Source organism: Schistocerca cancellata, chromosome 9, assembly GCF_023864275.1.
Source record: "Schistocerca cancellata isolate TAMUIC-IGC-003103 chromosome 9, iqSchCanc2.1, whole genome shotgun sequence".
In the NCBI taxonomy this organism is placed as follows: domain Eukaryota; kingdom Metazoa; phylum Arthropoda; class Insecta; order Orthoptera; family Acrididae; genus Schistocerca; species Schistocerca cancellata.
This window is the reverse complement of record NC_064634.1, coordinates 252615411-252634981: the sequence shown is the minus strand read 5'-3', so window position 1 is coordinate 252634981 and position 19571 is coordinate 252615411.

The following is a 19571-nucleotide window of genomic DNA, read 5'->3' as shown; positions in this document are numbered from 1 at the left end:
TACTAATTTGTATGGGGAAATGCAAATATTTTCTAGTTCATAACTCTTGCACCAATGTTCTTGAATGCAAATACAATGGCTTCACTGGCTGCAATCTCAAGTTCTAATATTTTATTTTTAATGCATTGTATATTAAGGCTCATTATTTTTAAATTATTGAAATTAGATTGAGAGGAGGCTGTTCCTTGCTGAGGCTGGGTTCAAAAATCCTTAAGAATTACACGTTTCCTGCTCCTTTTATTTCTTACCCCTGGATGTGCCAACATACTTGTTGGATCTGTAGTTGTAGCTGCTGTTTCAGTGGATGCTGGAGGTGTTTATGAAGCTGATGATTCAGTGGATGTTGGAGATGCTGCCAGTTTTGATGCTGAGTCCGTTTTTGTAACTGATGTTCCAATTGATACTGGAACTTTTGCTGAAACTGTATTTTCGTTTAAATCTTGAACTACAGTTGGCACTGACGTTACTGTGGACGTTGAAGCTGCGTATGAAGCTGATAAATGATGCTTCGATGGTGTTGATTTTTCTTCTGTTGCTGATATCTGAGTGGCATTTTGTACCACTGGTCTTGCCTCTGTTCTTCTGATGGATGGACTAATCGCAGATTCTGGACTTGATTTTGAACCTGCTGGGGAAAGTGGTACATCTGATGCTGATGATAATGGTTCAGCTGTTCAAATGGTTCAAATGGCTCTGAGCACTATGGGACTTAACAGCTGTGGTCATCAGTCCCCTAGAACTTAGAACTACTTAAACCTAACTAACCTAAGGACATCACACACATCCATGCCCCAGGCAGGATTCGAACCTGCGACCGTAGCAGTGGCGCGTTTCTGGACTGCGCACCTAGAACCGCGAGACCACCGCGGCCGGCAGGTTCAGCTGTTTTTGATGATTTCGACACTACTGACAATTTGGCTGATGTGGCTGCTGTACTGGACGACACTTCAGTTTTTTTTTTTTTTTTTTTTTTTTTTTTTTACCGCTTCTAACGCCAAAGAATCTTCTGTTGCTACCAATGATTGTTGTGGGACATCAGCTCTTCCTATTTCCACTAATGTTGATACTTTAATAAGGCCGTTTTCAGACAGTGTAATAGTGTTTCGTTCTACTTTAGAGTCTTTAATAGCATTCGATATTTCAGCACTCATGGCGTCTTTCCCTTTCATATTTCTGTGAAGTCCATGCTCTGTAACATGCTCTCTGCAATCACTATTTATCCTAACATATGTAGCATTAGGATAACCTCGACATATCTTAGCTAACAGTCTGTTGGCGGTAATAATCTCAGTATTCACGCAAGAGTTTTCCATGAGATCATACCTATGACGGATACTGACAACAAAAAATTTCACTTCAGGCATTTTACAAATTACTTGCTTTAAAATTGTTGTAGCACGTCTAGTTTCATTGTGGTATACATCGTTGGCGCCTCCAATTATCACACATGTCCTGTCATTCGTCATAGATTGATTACAGCTATTTAAAACTTCACATAGTGGCGCTCCTGGTTTGATTACGCCAGTTACCTTGAATCCTGTTTTCTTAGAACTCATAATTTCGGCTACACCTCTTCCATGGCTGTCTGCTAGAATAAGGATTTCATGTCTATTTTCCAACGTATGTTTTTTGTTTTGTTTACAAATAGTAGGATGATTTGTTTTGCTTTGTGAGCGCAATTTAGCGTTGATCACTGAACTGTCCATGTGGATGATGCTACAATTTGATTGTTCTTTCTCCTCTGTGCTATTTTCAAGCACACTAAACCTATTACTTAGTTTTAAAGTAAGTTCCACTGTTTTTGTTTTTGGTCATGTGCTGCTTATTTGGCTGGTATTTGAGAACTCTTGTAGGCTAGATTTTGAGGAATTTCTCACACTTATTACCAAGTTTTCAATCGTTTTTGCATATTTTATAATATAATCGAGTTCTTTCCTAAGTTCGTTCTCTACATTCACTTGCAAACTTGCCCTGTGCATTTCACTGGCATTGTCCCGCCCATTGCATTCCATACCGCAGTTGCACTTACTTAGAACTTCCGTCACAACTTCTTCTCAATACTTATTGTCTCTGATGGTTTGTGTCTGTAATAACCATTTTCTCTTTACATCTGATAATGTATACCATGGTCACAAAAATGTCTAAAATGATTTCATAGGGATCGAAAACATCTAAGGCTTGTACAAAAAGGTGTTCAATATTCTACAACAAACATTTTCAATACTCTTCCATCAAATATCAAAGTTCACATTAATACCTCACCTGTATTTAAATCTAAATTAAGAGAATATCTTATTTGTGAATCATTTTACTCTCTTGATGAGTACTTGAAGGCTAACTGGTGACTGTATTTGTAAACTAGTATTGTCATTTGTACACTCCTGGAAATTGAAATAAGAACACCGTGAATTCATTGTCCCAGGAAGGGGAAAATTTATTGACACATTCCTGGGGTCAGATACATCACATGATCACACTGACAGAACCACAGGCACATAGACACAGGCAACAGAGCATGCACAATGTCGCCACTAGTACAGTGTATATCCACCTTTCGCAGCAATGCAGGCTGCTATTCTCCCATGGAGACGATCGTAGAGATGCTGGATGTAGTCCTGTGGAACGGCTTGCCATGCCATTTCCACCTGGCGCCTCGGTTGGACCAGCGTTCGTGCTGGACGTGCAGACCGCGTGAGACGACGTTTCATCCAGTCCCAAACATGCTCAATGGGGGACAGATCCGGAGATCTTGCTGGCCAGGGTAGTTGACTTACACCTTCTAAAGCACGTTGGGTGGCACGGGATACATGCGGACGTGCATTGTCCTGTTGGAACAGCAAGTTCCCTTGCCGGTCTAGGAATGGTAGAACGATGGGTTCGATGACGGTTTGGATGTACCGTGCACTATTCAGTGTCCCCTCGACGATCACCAGTGGTGTACGGCCAGTGTAGGCGATCGCTCCCCACACCATGATGCCGGGTGTTGGCCCTGTGTGCCTTGGTCGTATGCAGTCCTGATTGTGGCGCTCACCTGCACGGCGCCAAACACGCATACGACCATCATTGGCACCAAGGCAGAAGCGACTCTCATCGCTGAAGACGACACGTCTCCATTCGTCCCTCCATTCACGCCTGTCGCGACACCACTGGAGGCGGGCTGCACGATGTTGGGGCGTGAGCGGAAGACAGCCTAACGGTGTGCGGGACCGTAGCCCAGCTTCATGGAGACGGTTGCGAATGGTCCTTGCCGATACCCCAGGAGCAACAGTGTCCCTAATTTGCAGGGAAGTGGCGGTGCGGTCCCCTACGGCACTGCGTAGGATCCTACGGTCTTGGCGTGCATCCGTGCGTCGCTGCGGTCCGGTCCTAGGTCGACGGGCACGTGCACCTTCCGCCGACCACTGGCGACAACATCGATGTACTGTGGAGACCTCACGCCCCACGTGTTGAGCAATTTGGCGGTACGTCCACCCGGCCTCCCGCATGCCCACTATACGCCCTCGCTCAAAGTCCGTCAACTGCACATACGGTTCACGTCCACGCTGTCGCGGCATGCTACCAGTGTTAAAGACTGCGATGGAGCTCCGTATGCCACGGCAAACTGGCTGACACTGACGGTGGCGGTGCACAAATGCTGCGCAGCTAGCGCCATTCGACGGCCAACACCGCGGTTCCTGGTGTGTCCGCTGTGCTGTGCGTGTGATCATTGCTTGTACAGCCCTCTCGCAGTGTCCGGAGCAAGTATGGTGGGTCTGACACACCGGTGTCAATGTGTTCTTTTTTCCATTTCCAGGAGTGTATTTATGTTTTGAGACTTTAAATTTCAAAATTGCTTGTTATTATTTGTCTTCCTGGCATATGATGTTATTATTTGTCTTCCTGGCATATGATGGTGAACATATAAATATACTTTTCCTTCTGTACCTTAAAATATCTCAATAATGTATGTTATTCTATTGTACACTGTTTATTGTGTCTATATAATAATGTAAATCTGACTCATTCCACATCCCTGTGATAAATAAATAAGTATATTTGCTTCAGACAGTTACCAATAAAGTGCCACTGTAACGTAATTAATCAGAACAGATTCGACAATATGACCAGTGCAATAGAAATTTAAAAAAAAGTTAGCTTCACTTTGTACAGATTGCGGCTAGGAGTTCTGTACAGTGCAGTGCTCGAGTGTTGATGAGTGTCTCATGCCGTGTGTGTTCGACTTTGCACTTTCAAATTAGTTCCAAGCCGGCTGCCAGGAGCGATGTGTTTTGTCTATAATATCCGTGCCATCTGCTCTTGGCTTACATCAGTTGATACGTTCATGTTTATTCCATGTTTAGTTCTGTGATCGTGTATAACCCTTAGTAAAGGGTCAACAAGAGGCTTATTCGTTCTCTCTCGAGTATTTTTTTTTTTTTTGCATATGCTGTGTCTAAAAGACATTCTACATTATTTGACCTGCGAATGAATAAAGTCGTCATCATCCTAGAAAAGAACATACACTACTGTCCATTAAAATTGCTGCACCCCGAAGATGATGTGCTACAGACGCAAAATTTAACCGACAGGAAGAAGACGCTCTGATATGCAAATGAGGTTTTCAGAGCATTCACACAAGGTTGGCGCAGGTGGCGACACCTACAACATGCTGACATGAGGAAAGTTTCCAACCGATTTCTCATACACAAACAGCAGTTGACCGGCATTCCGTGGTGAAACGTTGTTGTGATGCCTCGTGTAAGGAGGAGAAATCCGTACCATCAGATTACCGACTTTGATAAGGGTCGGATTGCAGCTTATCGCGATTGTGGTTTATCGTATCGTGACACTGCTGCTCGGGTTGGTCGAGATCCAATGACTGTTAGCAGAATATGGAATTGGTGGTTTCAGGAGCGTAATACAGAATGCCATGCTGGATCCCAATGGCCTCGTATCACTAGCAGTCGAGATGACAGGCATCTTATCTGTATGGCTGTAAAAGATCGTGCAGCCACGTCTCGATCCATGAGTCAACATATTGGGGACGTTTGCAAGGCAACAACCATCTGCACGAAAAGTTCGACGACTTTTGCAAAGGCATGGACTATCAGTTCGGAGACCATGGCTGTGGTTACCCTTGATGCTGTATCACAGACAGGATTGCCTGCGATGGTGAACTCAACGACGAACCTGGGTGCATGAATGGCAAAACGTCATTTTTTCGGATGAATCCAGGTTCTGTTTACAACATCGTGATGGTCACATCCATGTTTGGTGACAACAGTGGACGTTACATTTCAGATGTGTTACGATCCGTGGCTCTACCCTTCATTTGATCCTTGCGAAACCCTACATTTCAGCAGGACAATGCACGACCGAATGTTGCAGGTCCTGTACGGGCCTTTCTGGATACAGAAAATGTTCGACTGCTGCCCTGGCCAGCACATTCTCCAGATCTCTCACCACTTGAAAACGTCTAGTCAGTGGTGGCCGAGCAACTGGCTTGTCACAATACGTATGTCACTACTCTTGATGTGACTGTGCGGATTAAAACTGTGTGCTGGACCGAGACTCGTACTTGGGACCTTTGTATATCGTGGGCAAGTGCTCTACCAACTGATCTACCCAAGCACGACTCACGCCTCGTCCTCACAGCTTTAATTCCGCTAGTACCTCGTCTCCTACCTTCCAAACTTCACAGAAGCTCTCCTGTGAACCTTGCAGAACTAGCACTCCTGGAAGAAAGGATATTGTGGCTTAGCCACAGCCTGGTAGATGTTTCTAGAATGAAATTTTCTCTCTACAGCGGAATGTGTGCTGACATGAAACTTCCTGGCGGATTAAAACTGCCAGGTAGTTTCATATCAATAAAATGTTCAAAAGTAAATAGAGTGGGCTCCTTCCTTACTCTCAACAGCAACGTAGCGCAGCCTGAGTAATTTTAGCATAATTCTCGCCCCTGCAGACCACCATCTGGGATTAGGTCATAGGAGGGATGACTGTACGATCTGATGGCAGTAATGTGTACTATGTTAGTTGGACAGTAAATCTCGTGGTGGAGACACCGTCTGCAAAATAAAGACTTGTGTTCAGATCTGTTTTTCTGCCATTTCGCCCCACCATCTTGAATGACATCATGCGCTGTACCTGTTAGTATAGGTTAGTGCATGTTAGTACAAGTTAGCCCACCAACATGGGTTGAAAAGGGGGTGTGGTGCTGGGTTGAGGATTGAGGTGCAGACTTTAACTATTTGATTCCAAGTCCGGGTGGGTGTGGCACTGGTGAAAATTGATTCCAAGTCCTAGGTTCTATGAAGTCGAATCATGTGACTAATGCAGTAGCCAATAGGAGTGCAGCATTTTAGGGGGGGGGGGTGCTAGGTCATGAATGAACACTGCGCTGATAGTGGGAAAATGTGGAACTTCTCATTTGATCGTTGAATATTGAAATTGTAAAGTGACTTGTTGGATATGATTAAAATTGAAATGGAATTAAGTGCTTATGTTATTGATAGGTTAGATGAGCGATGTTGGTGCCACTTGTGTTCAGTTACATTCGTTAGCATATTTACAGAAGACTATGTACGGCGCAAGTGTAAAGGTGCGTGCTTGAGGCTGTGATATAAGTGGTCATTAACTCACGGACTGCTGACACATCGCATGTCCGGTTATAACACTCGCAAGAGACTGTGCAGACGATCTTGTGTCATCACCTGACTTCACAGTAGCGCTCTCGGTGGCCACGATATGAACTAAGTCAGTTGGGCTCTGGAACTCACGGTGAACACATTGGGTGCCGTCATCTTGAATACCGGTACTTGTGTCATGATCTGACGTCAGGAGAGCGCCCTCTGGTGGCGCCGATATGAACTAAGCCAGTTGGGCTCTGGAACTCATGGTGAACACACTGGGTTCTGCCATCTTGAATAACGCCACTTGCGTCATCACTTGACATCACGGTGACGTCCTCTGGTGGCGACGATAGGAACTAAGCCAGTTGGAGTCCAGTCCCAGTGGAGAACACACCTGCTTGAAACTGGTTAAATAATAAAGACAAGTATTTTTTCCCGCCATTTTCTTTGCTTAGTAGAGATAACTGGGGTGGGGTGCATTACCCTGCTGGAATTTGAACTTCGAGTCTTTTCGGGGGAGGGAGGCATGCGAAATTCAAACTTCCCGCCAAAATCCGCCATCTTGATTGACGCCACAGCCATCATCTTAGATCTTCATCGCCGCAATCTTGGATACCGGTACTTTGTCGCCGTCCAAACATTGTTCCAATACTATAGGCAACCACCTTATAGATTTTTATAACGTTTCCTTAGCTAAAGAGCGTTGTATTACGAGCTGGGGTGACTGCAGTATACAGCTACAGAATGGATCGCTAGTTTGACCCTTCTGCAGGACTGATTACGTGTTTCAAATCCTAACAAACAGATTTACAATGTGATTCTCTATACTCTCCACCAATCACAACTTTGCAGTGTCAACTAACAAACTGTTGCTGTATGGTAACAGTGTATTGAGATAATAGTGATATACTCGAATTGACTGCTATCTTTGACGCTTTCCTGGAAAAAAAGAGAACCATTTGCCTCTGCACTTACTTGCATCTGCGTTAAAGGACGAGAGAAAGTGGATGGAGTGATCGGCTGAGACAGAGTTGTAACGAGTTATGATTTAATGATAGAGTGATAATGCATTCTAAAGAAAGAAGGAGATGTTGCTGCAGGTCATTTAACCATTTTTCCCCTTGTTATGTCAGGGTGCATGGGTGGCATAACCTGTGCTAAACTTGGATATAACAGCATGTTCTGTGTGTGACTTAGAGCACTATCTACATGTGATTGTTAACAACAAACCTCTCAGTCAACAGAGGACTTCCATCTCATGTGTGATGATGATGATGATGATGATGATGATGATGGAACATGTCCATCCTGTTTCGACACATTCCTCTAGACGAACGAAGATTTATGCGACGTACTCAATTCCCCTACCGCATCTTGGGCAGAAAACCATGTTTAAACCAAGTTTTCAGGTTCATAACTATGGTGATTCTAAGTTAGCGACAGGTGTTTGTGAGGTACTGCAATCCCTGAGTATATACATGCTTGATGGATGTCCTGTTTACGGAGTTGGTGGCTGCATGACTTTTATTTCACTTATTAAACACCGCTACTACGCGTTTGCCTCTTTCCTTGTAAGAGGCATTCTGCATTACAAACGATCGTTTTATGTAGGACTGATGCAAGCATAGTATAATTTCTGAACCGTTATCGGATGTGAACGGTGGTTGCTATTCACCTTGACACCATAGTTTATCGTAGAAAAACTAGCAAGAAGTATGTATACCATGCGCTGGAAATATATTTCTTACATTGAATAAGTAGCGACTTTGCACTCCACACAACTAATAAGTCATAATCCGCACTGCTCTACCGTTGTAGCGTGTTTTAAGTACAAAACCGTGTAGCCTTAGGAGCTCATGTTTTTATGTTCCACAATCATTCCTCTCTTACCAATACCTTCTTGGTACTGACCCCAGACACTAGAACAATACTTCTGAATTGATAGCGCAGTTGATGTCCGTAAAAGGCTTCTAACTCCGTCTGCCTGGAAATCCATCGTGCATAACAACCATGCGTTTCTTCTTCTTAATCGTCTGTTATATCATCACAACACTTTCATATCTGCTATACACCGGTAAGGGGTGCTAACCTCCTCGACAATCGCACTTCTAGAGAAATCTTGTGTACTTGAATGGGTGCTGTGAATAAGATTGCTACAGAACAGTAGTTACGTACTTGACTTGCTCTGTTCCTTCAATATATGTAGAATGTAGCAGTCTACTTCTGGTCAGCTGCAGATTAAGTCAGTGACAGTGTTGCAGGGAGGTTTGTTCAAAGACAGTATGAGGAGATCTTTCAATCTCTAATTTCATCCTAAGAATTCGAGAATACTCTGTGACTTCCATCAGCAGAGAGAAAGATCGTAAATTACGCTCCATGATCAAAGTGCTATAAATATGTTCGCTGTCTGGTGTACTTTGGTGTATATATGTTCGAGAATTAACAGTGAATGCATGGACTGCCTAGTCATCTACCTACATTCGCAGCCTAGTATATGGTACTCACATAACTAGTGGAGGGGCGGTTTAGCGATGATACAAAAAATGGGAAGTGTGCTGCCGTGTCATTGGCCTATGTTGAGAATACACTAAAATTTCTATAATTCATTGCACTATCAACTGTGATGCATATTATCACAGTACGCCGACAGTGTCTTTTCCATCCCATCCATGCAGTGGTACGATGTTGATTACCACATAATGATTGTCATCAATTGTTTGAGATGAAGGAAAAGTCTTGGTGGAGGGGCAACACCTTTCATGGATGGCTACCTCCGAAACAGTGATCGTTTGCATGACTGTAATATGAGGAATCAATCGAACTGGAACACTAAGCCATCAGCTATCTTGTCACTGTGAAAGATGAGTTTAAATCTAGAGGTCATCAATCACCTTTGGACAGCTATTTGGAAATGCTCCACAATGTCGCAAATCTCTTCCAGGTTCCATATGTTGTGACTGTCTTTACTTAAAATCATCCTGTGCGTGTGTGTGTTGAAGGAGCAGCAGTGCACATAATTTACTCCAATGCGATGTCGAGCTTTAAGTCAGAGCGAATGGATCGAAACATATTAATGTCGGTTTAGGACCTGACACAGACCTTGAAGTCATGGTGAAAATGACAAAATGCATGACGGTGTACAAAGCTGTGCAAATGCTCGAGCCCAGCACACAGATGGTATTTGTTTTCGATAAATATATACATCGGAAGATACGGACATGGTAAAATCTTATCTAGATCTCTACTAGATGACGTTAGCGGAGTTTTTAAAGTTTGTAGTTTTTTATCCTCTGTTGGATGATGCTAAATAACGATGACAGAGAGAATGTTTGGGTGACAGACTTGAATGAACCCTAAGGGAGGGAGGTCCCCTTCAGACTGCAGTACCTGTATGTAGTTTGCAGCCACACTGTAATGCAGTAGCAAAATGCCTGTCCTCCTTCCAGCTTCTGTACTGTCTTTTTCTACTACTGCCTCGTGTTGCAGGAGAGATCTTTGGCGTAGGCATTACACATCGTACACTGTTAGTGGAGCTATGACAACACATTCTCCTTTCTAGCGATTGATCAAAACACCATCCTGTTGCATTAGCACAGCTCGCCCTGTTTCTGCGCAGGTTGCAGATGGTGGTAGATATAGCAGTCTCTGACTTTTGCTCAGTTTCGACTTAAATTGGGACAATCACGTGGACGAAGCAGCAGGATGGCGGAGCAGACACTGAGGAACAGTTACAAGATGCAGAGGGACTGTCTAAAGCCACGTTAGAGTTTTGCTGTAGCAGATAGGTTCCAAAAAGGTGACCCATTACGAGATGTGAAAGTGCCATGAATATAATTCACCAGTGGCTATAATCATTAAAAAGACGTCTCCATACGATTCAATGTAAGTATATGGTTGTATGGAAAGACTTGATTCGAAATCACAGACAGAACTTCTACCAGAAAACTTAACACTATAGATCTGAAAAGCCGGTGTACATTTCTTACGACTTCAATCTAGTACTGTATTTTTTAAGTGATTCATTATGTAGTACACCATATATTGTAGTTTATCATTCTAAATCAACCATACTGTAGGTTATCATTCTCAATCAACCATCATTCTCAATCAACTCAGTGGATATACTGCACAACGTGTGGTGTGGCATTGGGATAGAATGCATTACAAATACTGGAGAAATATTTAGCGGCAGCATGAGGGAGTTGCAAATACCGGCTTCATACCATGTTCCTCAGCCAAATCACTCTCTAAATTCGGTGATTTTAATACGAGCTTACATGGCTGGCGATGTGCAACAGCACTTTTGGTCTGTTAATACACACTCCACGATCACCGTCAATATTCAATGTCGCGGTATTTGTGTGGAGAGACACTTCATTTGGAAGCAATACCATACCTCGATGTTTAAAGCTTGTATAGTTTTTAACTTGGATATCGTTAGCAATACTTGTGTGTGTCTGTAGAACCAAGACGGGTTGTGGCAGTAACATAGCCACTGCGATCGTTTTTTAACATCTGATGGCTTATAAGACGATTATGTCTCTCTTCCTAAGACACAGGTACCACTCGCAATAAAAAACAAATGAGACATATCCATCCATCGCGGATTTATGATCAGTATTGTTTGATATTGGGAGTGGCCGTGCGGTTCTAGGTGTTACAGTCTGGAACCGAGCGACCGCTATGGTCGCAGGTTCGAGTCCTGCCTCAGGCATGGATGTGTGTGGTGTCCTTAGGTTAGTTAGGTTTAATTAGGTCGAAGTTCTAGGCGACTGATGACCTCAGAAGTTAAGTCTCATAGTGCTCAGAGCCATTTGCACCATTTTGTTTGATATTGCCAGCGTTCACTTATTGTCAAAGTATTATACTTACAAGGGAACCTCCCCATCGCACCCCCCTTAGATTTAGTTATAAGTTGGCACAGTGGATAGGCCTTGAAAAACTGAACCACAGATCAATCGAGAAAACAGGAAGAAGTTGTGTGGAACTATGAAAAACAATAAGCAAAATATACAAACTGAGTAGTCCATGCGCAAGATAGGCAACATCAAGGAAAACCTGGTTTCAGGAGCGCTGTGGTCCCGTGGTTAGCGTGAGCAGCTGCGGAAAGAGAGGTCCTTGGTTCAAGTCCTCCCTCGAGTTAATAGTTTTACTTTCTTTATTTTTGCAAAGTTATGATCTGTCCGTTCATTTATTGACGTCTCTGTTCACTGTAATAAGTTTAGTGTCTGTGTTTTGCGACCGTATGATTAGTAGACGAAAGGACGTGCCTCTCCAATGGGAACCGAAAACATTTGATCAGAAGGTCATAGGTCAACCGATTCCTTCACAGGAAAACACGTCTGATATATTATATACGACACTGGTGACGGCATGTGTGTCACATGACAGGAATATGTTGTCGACCCACCTAACTTGTACACTTGGCGATTGGTTAAAAAGATTCTTCTACCTCGCCCGATTTGGGTTTTCTTGTTGTGGATGTAGTAATCACTCCCAAAAAAGTGTTGAAAACATAAGAGTTTGTCACATAAACTGCAACAAATGAATGCAACAGTTTCACAGTCGCACGGGTTTCCCTGTGCTCTGTCAAAACATATGTTTTTAACGTTTTCAAATTTTTCCGTGTGTAGACCCTCAAATCCTGCACATGTCCAAGCAAATCTGAACATGTCCTGGAATTTTGGAGAGCGAAGTTGATTATGTGTGAGTGCCTGAACTTTGATAATTGTCTGAAAATAAAAAATTAAACTTTTCACTTGAGGGAAGACTTGAACCAAGGACCGTCTCGTTCCACAGCTGCTCACGCTAACCACGGGACTACGGCGCTACTCTGCTCAGATTCTCCTTAATGTTGCATATCTGCGCATGGACTACTCAGTTTGTATATTTTGCTTATTTTTTTTCATAGTTCCACACAACTTCTTCCTGTTTTCTCGATTAATCTGTGTTCAGTTTTTCAAGGCCTATCCACTGTGCCAACTTATAACTAAATCTGGGGGGGGGGGGGGTGCGATGGGGAGGTTCCCTTGTTAGTAGTAGGGGATATGTGATAGGTTCGCCATGATCAGCAGGCTTATAATGTATGTGTGTTTTCCGAGATGTACAAAGAAACTGGCTTTGTCCTCTCGTCAGGGAAGGTATGGATTTGACATGGGAAATTGTGATAGCCATAAGGGGAATGAAAGATTTTTTGTATGTGGAAAATTAAGTACAGCTACAAGAATGGACAGATACTTATTGTCTAATGCCATCATATTGAGGGTCAATCATAATATTTAATTGTAAGTACTGTGATAAAATATATGTGGCTCATTTCCTAGGACTATTCTGTCTGGGGTGTGGGAGCTCGCATTGCGGCGGTAGCCTGTGGCTGGACCAATTGACATATCCGGCGGGAGCCGCCCGAACTACAGATGGTGGCTCTAGTACAGGAATATAGATGACCTGACCATGTCGCCCCCTTGGTGGCTGAATAGCGAACTAATACTAAGTAAGTGTAGGGCGCTCATCACGATCTCATATGTTCTTCATGGGAATTTGAGAAGATTCAATATGGATGTGTGTTTGCGCTGGACCATTATTCCCTACCTTGTAAATTGTCTGGTTGTCTGCTTCTACACATTTCTCGTCTTTATTTGGTTGAGAGAACACTGACTCTGTGTGCATTGTGTACATCTAGATAGTGAAAGACGGATGGAAGACACAATTGCTGGTTCTCTAGACATAAGAAATACCTCAGTTGACTTTGTAAAGTGGAAGGATGATTTGGAATCTGTTGTATCATTCACATCGGTATTCGTTAAAAAAATACGAACGGAACAATCGGTTTCCTCTATTTTTCTCGAATTTTCACGTAAAGATCTTCACAGACGAGTTAAGTTTCTAGTTACTCGGTTGTTTCTCTCACGTTTCACCTTATCACAGTATAATTATATATGGGACCACTTATCACTGGATAATTATATATTTTTATTTTTATAATTATATTTTATGATTTTGGTTGGGGTGTCTTTAAAAATTGCGGGCTAGCATGAGACTTTTAATTAACTTATACCGCGATAACACTCGTATGGACATCGACTGCCCCAAAGTACGCATGATATAATATTTTTTAAACACAACGAGCGACTCACCGCCTTCTCTAATATAGAGTTTGCGTGAGCACTGCTATTTGGAAAAGAAATATACTTATTCTTACGCAAATTGTAATTATTAATGTGGGTCTCAGGGGCTACTGGTTATTTATGTACCAAATTTCAAAAAGATTAACTGAGATATAGCCAAGCTTATTGAATGGAATGATTTTCAATATTTCTTGTTCATTATTTGCAAGGCAAAACAGGAGAGAATCTCATCTGCCATTAAGCGGCCAAAATAGAACATACTGAACTCATTCAGTGCTGTGAATTTTAGTAAATGAAATCTCTCACTACTTTTTTTAACTTTGAAATTAATGAAAGATCAAAATTGAGAAGTCTCTCGCATTTACATTTAATATTATAACATGAATTATTAATTATAAAAGATAGTCAGCGTAATGGGCGATCAAATGCTGTTAGGGAAGAAGAGCTCCCTACAACTCGAACTTCTGAAAAAAACTTGGTTACTGAGAATTAATGGTTGCGACCATGAGAGGTGACAACTAAGTCAATAATACACACTTTCTAATAACAATTTCTATTATACTTTGCAAAAATACAGAAAAAACTTACATTAAATATCATCTAGCGCTACGATGGCGGCCTACCGCTAGACGAAACAGAAACAGGAGGAGAGATCAATTAAAGCATTGTCTCTGATCTTCAAGGCCTATGTTACACAGAGATTATACAAAAAGTGGTTCGTTGTTAATTACATCGATATTTGATAATAATAATTTACATTCTTTACTATTTGTTATACATCGCACTGACGTACTTAGTCTTTAGATAATTTATGGTTCACATGTTGCATAACAAAAACTTCTTTTCCCTTTCTCCAAATGTCCATTTATGTGATGTACTGTCACAACCTGCTGCATCTCGCAAAAGTTTCGGGTTTCTAGAGATATAATTTCCAGTCTTTAAATTCGGAATTATGCTGTGCAAGCGATCTGTAGCATATTGCTATGTGCTTGATATCGAGAACTATTGCGTAAATGATATGATATTCTGGCAAACCATGTGTAAATACATATGTTCTAGTTATCCCAGAGTCTGGAGATGGGTGTGGAAAGTAACAAAGGAAGCAAGTCAGATTCAGAAACAATAAGGTCCTTTTTGCCATAGGAACCAGCCCAGCCTTTGTACAACAGGTCAGAGAATGGTCGCAGTCCACTGAGGGCACTCTGATGGCATACCAGACAAGCGTGTCTGGAGGCAGTTGATTCGTGATCGTTGGACGCGGTGGGAAATATCTTGTCTGGTGATCGATAGCTATATGCAGGATGCAGAAGAGGTGATTTTGTATGGTGCAGGATACAAATTGTGTTTACTACATTGATATGGTACGAGGTGACATAGCCCAGATGGAGATCGGTTTCACACTGACAAATTCAAGCTTTCCTCGGCAATAGCAGAGCAATGTAATTAAGGGAGTGTCTTTGGCGGTAGTTAAGTATTTCATGAACTGTAGAACACTTTTTCAGGGTTTAACTGTCAGTGTAATATAGCTGCTATATGTGTTTATCGATGTGTTCAAAATAGCTTTTCCGCTGAAAGTCTTGTAGTTTGTTTGTCTGCAGAAAATAGCGGACAGTGTTCCCACACCAGCAGCAGTAGAAGTTTGCTGCGCAAATTCAGTAAGACCCAATCAGAATGCTCCATTCGTAAGACATCCTTTGTGCAGGGCATAGGAGCCTCTTCTGGTTCAAACAAGACGGAGAGAAGGTATCTATGGAATGTTCTGTGACGTCTGAGAATAACATGTGTTTTTTGCTCAAGTGTTCTGGAACACATCCAAACAGACCATCTCTGGCGGGATGTTGTCCCACATCCATCATTGTCGGTTTAGAGCATCTTCAGACCAGCAGCTGTAGGACTTCGAAAATTTACCGATAATTCCTGCCATTTTTCTCGTCTGTAGGATAGTGCTTCGAATTCTATTTGTGTAATTGTTCCGAGTTTCCCGTCTGTACTTAAACACTAGATTGTGCTTCGAGAAATGATGAAACTAATGGCTCTGACTCCAGCAGCAGCAAATATGAAACTAAGCCCACTCATCGTTTCAGAAAAGTGATAAGCACCTTAGCAACTATAGGACCCTAATATTTTTCTCTCTCTCCAGTAGTGCCTTCAAACAAGCAGCTAAAACTCGAAAAGTGGTGTGCATAAGAAATGTTCAAGAGAATGTGTATTCCTAAGGGACCAAACCGCTGAGTTCATCGCTTCTTAGACTTACACACTACTTAAACTAACTTATTCTAAGAACAACAAACACAACCATCCCCGAGGGAGTACTCAGACCAACGGCAGGAGGAGCCAGACAATCAGTGACATGGCATCTCAAACTGAGCATCCACTCCGAACTTCATAGTGTGAGTCTCATTTAGAGTTACAGAAATATTTATTTCGACTTCCAAATATTGTCGTTTTTGTTGTGTAAAATCAGATATTGCTGCTGATATCGATTTCGGAATCTATTTCCCACAAAAGCCTGTGAAGTGTCTCAGGAAGGTTTCACAAATGTGCAGTGATCCTTTTTTAGAGTCCGTGTTCGAGTGTGGCGGTGGTGATACTCTTCAGAATTGTTTAAATATTCTCACATCATCTGCAAAGTTGTATCCCTCTTTGTGCAATGGTACTTTTTGTTCCTACAACGTCTTCAAGTTATGTATGTGGCCATATTCCGCAACACCAGATATAATAACTACTGAAGCCAAGGGTATCTGTGCACCATGGATGGGAAGGAGGACGAAGGCCGCGGGTACTTTCAACATGACAGGAGATATGTGGCCATTTCATAAGCTGGCATGTGGTCTCTCTTCCAGTGGAGCACACAAACTGGAGTGAAAGTCTTGCCTCTTGCACTTTGGAAGACTGACTGCACTTCATCGAATGATCTACAGCTATGGCATATGCATTTATTAGCATGAGTTGCAAAGTGTAACTTAGCTCTATGCTGCTGAATCTTCATTACTTCATGAAAGTATTCGTCTGCACCCAACGTCATTGCTATTGACACAGTCCTCAGGTGCATGGTTACAGTTAATATAGCTGTTAAACTACTCCTTCTCCAGACAGACATCTCACTCTCTGCACACAGTAAACAATTATGTCTGTCCTCCCAGTCCAGCAGCTAGACACAGACTGAGTAGTTGTGTTTGAACTAGGTCAGTTGGAGTTCGGTCTTCATGGTGAACACGTTGGATGGAGCTACTGCCTATGATAACTCAAATTGTTTAAATAAACAATGCATACAAAATAAAGACTTATGTCCATCCTATCTGACAGCTCCGCACACAATGAGTCCTTTTCCCGCCACTTTCCAGATAGGAGGGGAGAAGGGGAAGGGAGGGGGGGTTAGGTTAGTGGAGATAGCCCAATTGACCTATTCTCCCACCAAAATTAGAACTTCCCGCCATGACATCATTGCGACATTGCTACATCCATTGCTGCCTTCTTGGACCCACTATCTTGAATAAATTTGGCAACAATGCAACGTGGGGCCGTGTCCACTTTGCCCTACTACTGGCGTCCAACATTATGTCATATCTGTCTTTCTTAAAGTTTGGTTCACAAGATAATGTTGACATATGTATGTTGCTTGGAAGCTGGTAACTGCTGGAATTACACCATAGCTGATTAATGGAATTAGCACTTCCCTTACTGAAAGACACATATGGGTTTGGAATTGGATCATGTCATCTTACAACAGACCTCCCACAAGGAGTGATCCTCAGCCCCGTACTCTTTGTGCTGTATACTACAAAAATTCTTCAGTATGCAAACGATATTTGTATGTATGTGCAGACCAGCGTTCAGGATCTGGCTCTGTGTGAACTGTCAAATGCGATAGGTGTATTGGATCAAACATCTCACAGCTATGGGTTGCATATATCTCTGGAAAAATCGGTAATTGTACCCTTCACAAAATGCACTATACTAGGCTATATGCACAATGTCCGACTCTCTGCTCATAAAATACCAATAAATTCGCAGACTAGATTTCTTGGCGTTCTCCTCGATTCTCGAATGAGATGTGGACCTCACATTCAAACCATCGTCAGTACCTGCAAAACAGCGTTAAACCTTATGAGATCAGTGACGAGGGTATGGTGTAGGCTGATCCCAACATTCTGAGTACTTTATATCGCACATTGTTGCTAAAAAGTACTTAGTGCTGCTTGACAGACTAGAGTAGAAAAACTTACACGCTTGTCTTGGAGCCATGTATTCCTGCCCAACTAACAACCTTCTTCTGTAAGAAAGAGAAATGCCTTTTCATCTTCGCCAAAGAATGCTTTGTGATCATTATGTTTTACAAAGAATGGCATATACCTCCCATCTGCTTAACAGAAAGTGTGTAATTCACACTGACATCGGGAATAATTGGCATCCAAGGAAAATGCAGCTTCTTCTCTGTGAATGGTACGAACGATGCAAACGCCTGCATACTAAATTTCACCTAACTGAAGTCCTTTCAGTGTTCCTGTCTGATTGTCATGGCTCTTCTCAATTCATTCCTCTGGCAGATGTTGATTGTTCCAGAATCGGAGAAGGATGTGTGCAGTTTTCACTTACATTGTACCTGACAGATAAGTGGGCCAACTATATTGAAATTTATATCGATGGCTCTAAAATGTATTTTGAACGTTACACAGGATGCGCTTTCTTCTGCTCACAAACTGTGGGAGAAACGAAGTTTACATCTACATCTGTATACATACTCCATAAGCCACCATATGGTACACGGCGGAGGGTACCCTCTATCTCTACTAGTCATTTCCTTTCCTGTTTGCCGCGCGCAGTGGATGCGCGGATTGAGGCACCACGTCAAGGTTCGAGTCCTCCCTCGGGCGTTGGTGTGTGTGTGTGTGTGTGTGTGTGTGTGTGTGTGTGTGTGTGTGTATGTTGTTCTTAGCATAAGTTAGTTTAAGTAGTGTGCAAGTCTAGTGACCGATGACCTCACCTCAGTTTGGGCCCTTAGGAATTCACACACATTGAACATTTTTCTTTCCTGTTCCACTCACAAATAGGGTGAGGAAAAACCTAGGTCTATATGCATCCGTACGAGCCCCAGCCTCTCTAATAGTGGTTATCACGTGAAATATACATTGGCGGCCCTAGAATCGTTTTGCAGTCAGTCTCAAATGCCAGTTTTCTAAATTTTCACAATAGTGTTCCTCGAAAAGAACGTCGCCTTTCCTCCAGTGATTCTCATTTGAGTTTTAGATTCACCTCTCTAGAATTGCTTCGATGTCTTTCTGTAATCCGACTGAGAGCGGATCCAAAACACTTGAACAGTATTCGACAATGGCTCACACTAGTGTCCTACATGCGGTCTCCTTTACAGATGAACCACACTTCCCCAAAATTCTCCCAATAAGCCGCAGTCGACCATTTGCCTTCCCTACTACAATCCTTGCATGCTCATTCTGTTTCATATTGCTTTGCAATATTATGCCTAGATATTTTCTCGACGGTGCTGTACACGAACATTATGGGTTTGTTTCTCCTACTCATCTGCATTTACTTACACTTTCGTACATTTAGAGCTAGCTGTCATTCATCACATCGGCTAGAAATTTTGTCTAAGTCGTCTAATATCTTCCTACAGTCACTTATATTCGACACCTTAATGTACACCACAGAACCATCAGCAAACAACTGCAGATTGCTGCGTACCATATCCACCAGATCATTAAAGTATACAGAAAATTACAGCCATCCTATCACACTTCCCGGGACAATACCGATGATACTCTTGTTTCTGACAAACACTCGCTGTCGAGGACAATGTACTGGGTTGTATCACTTA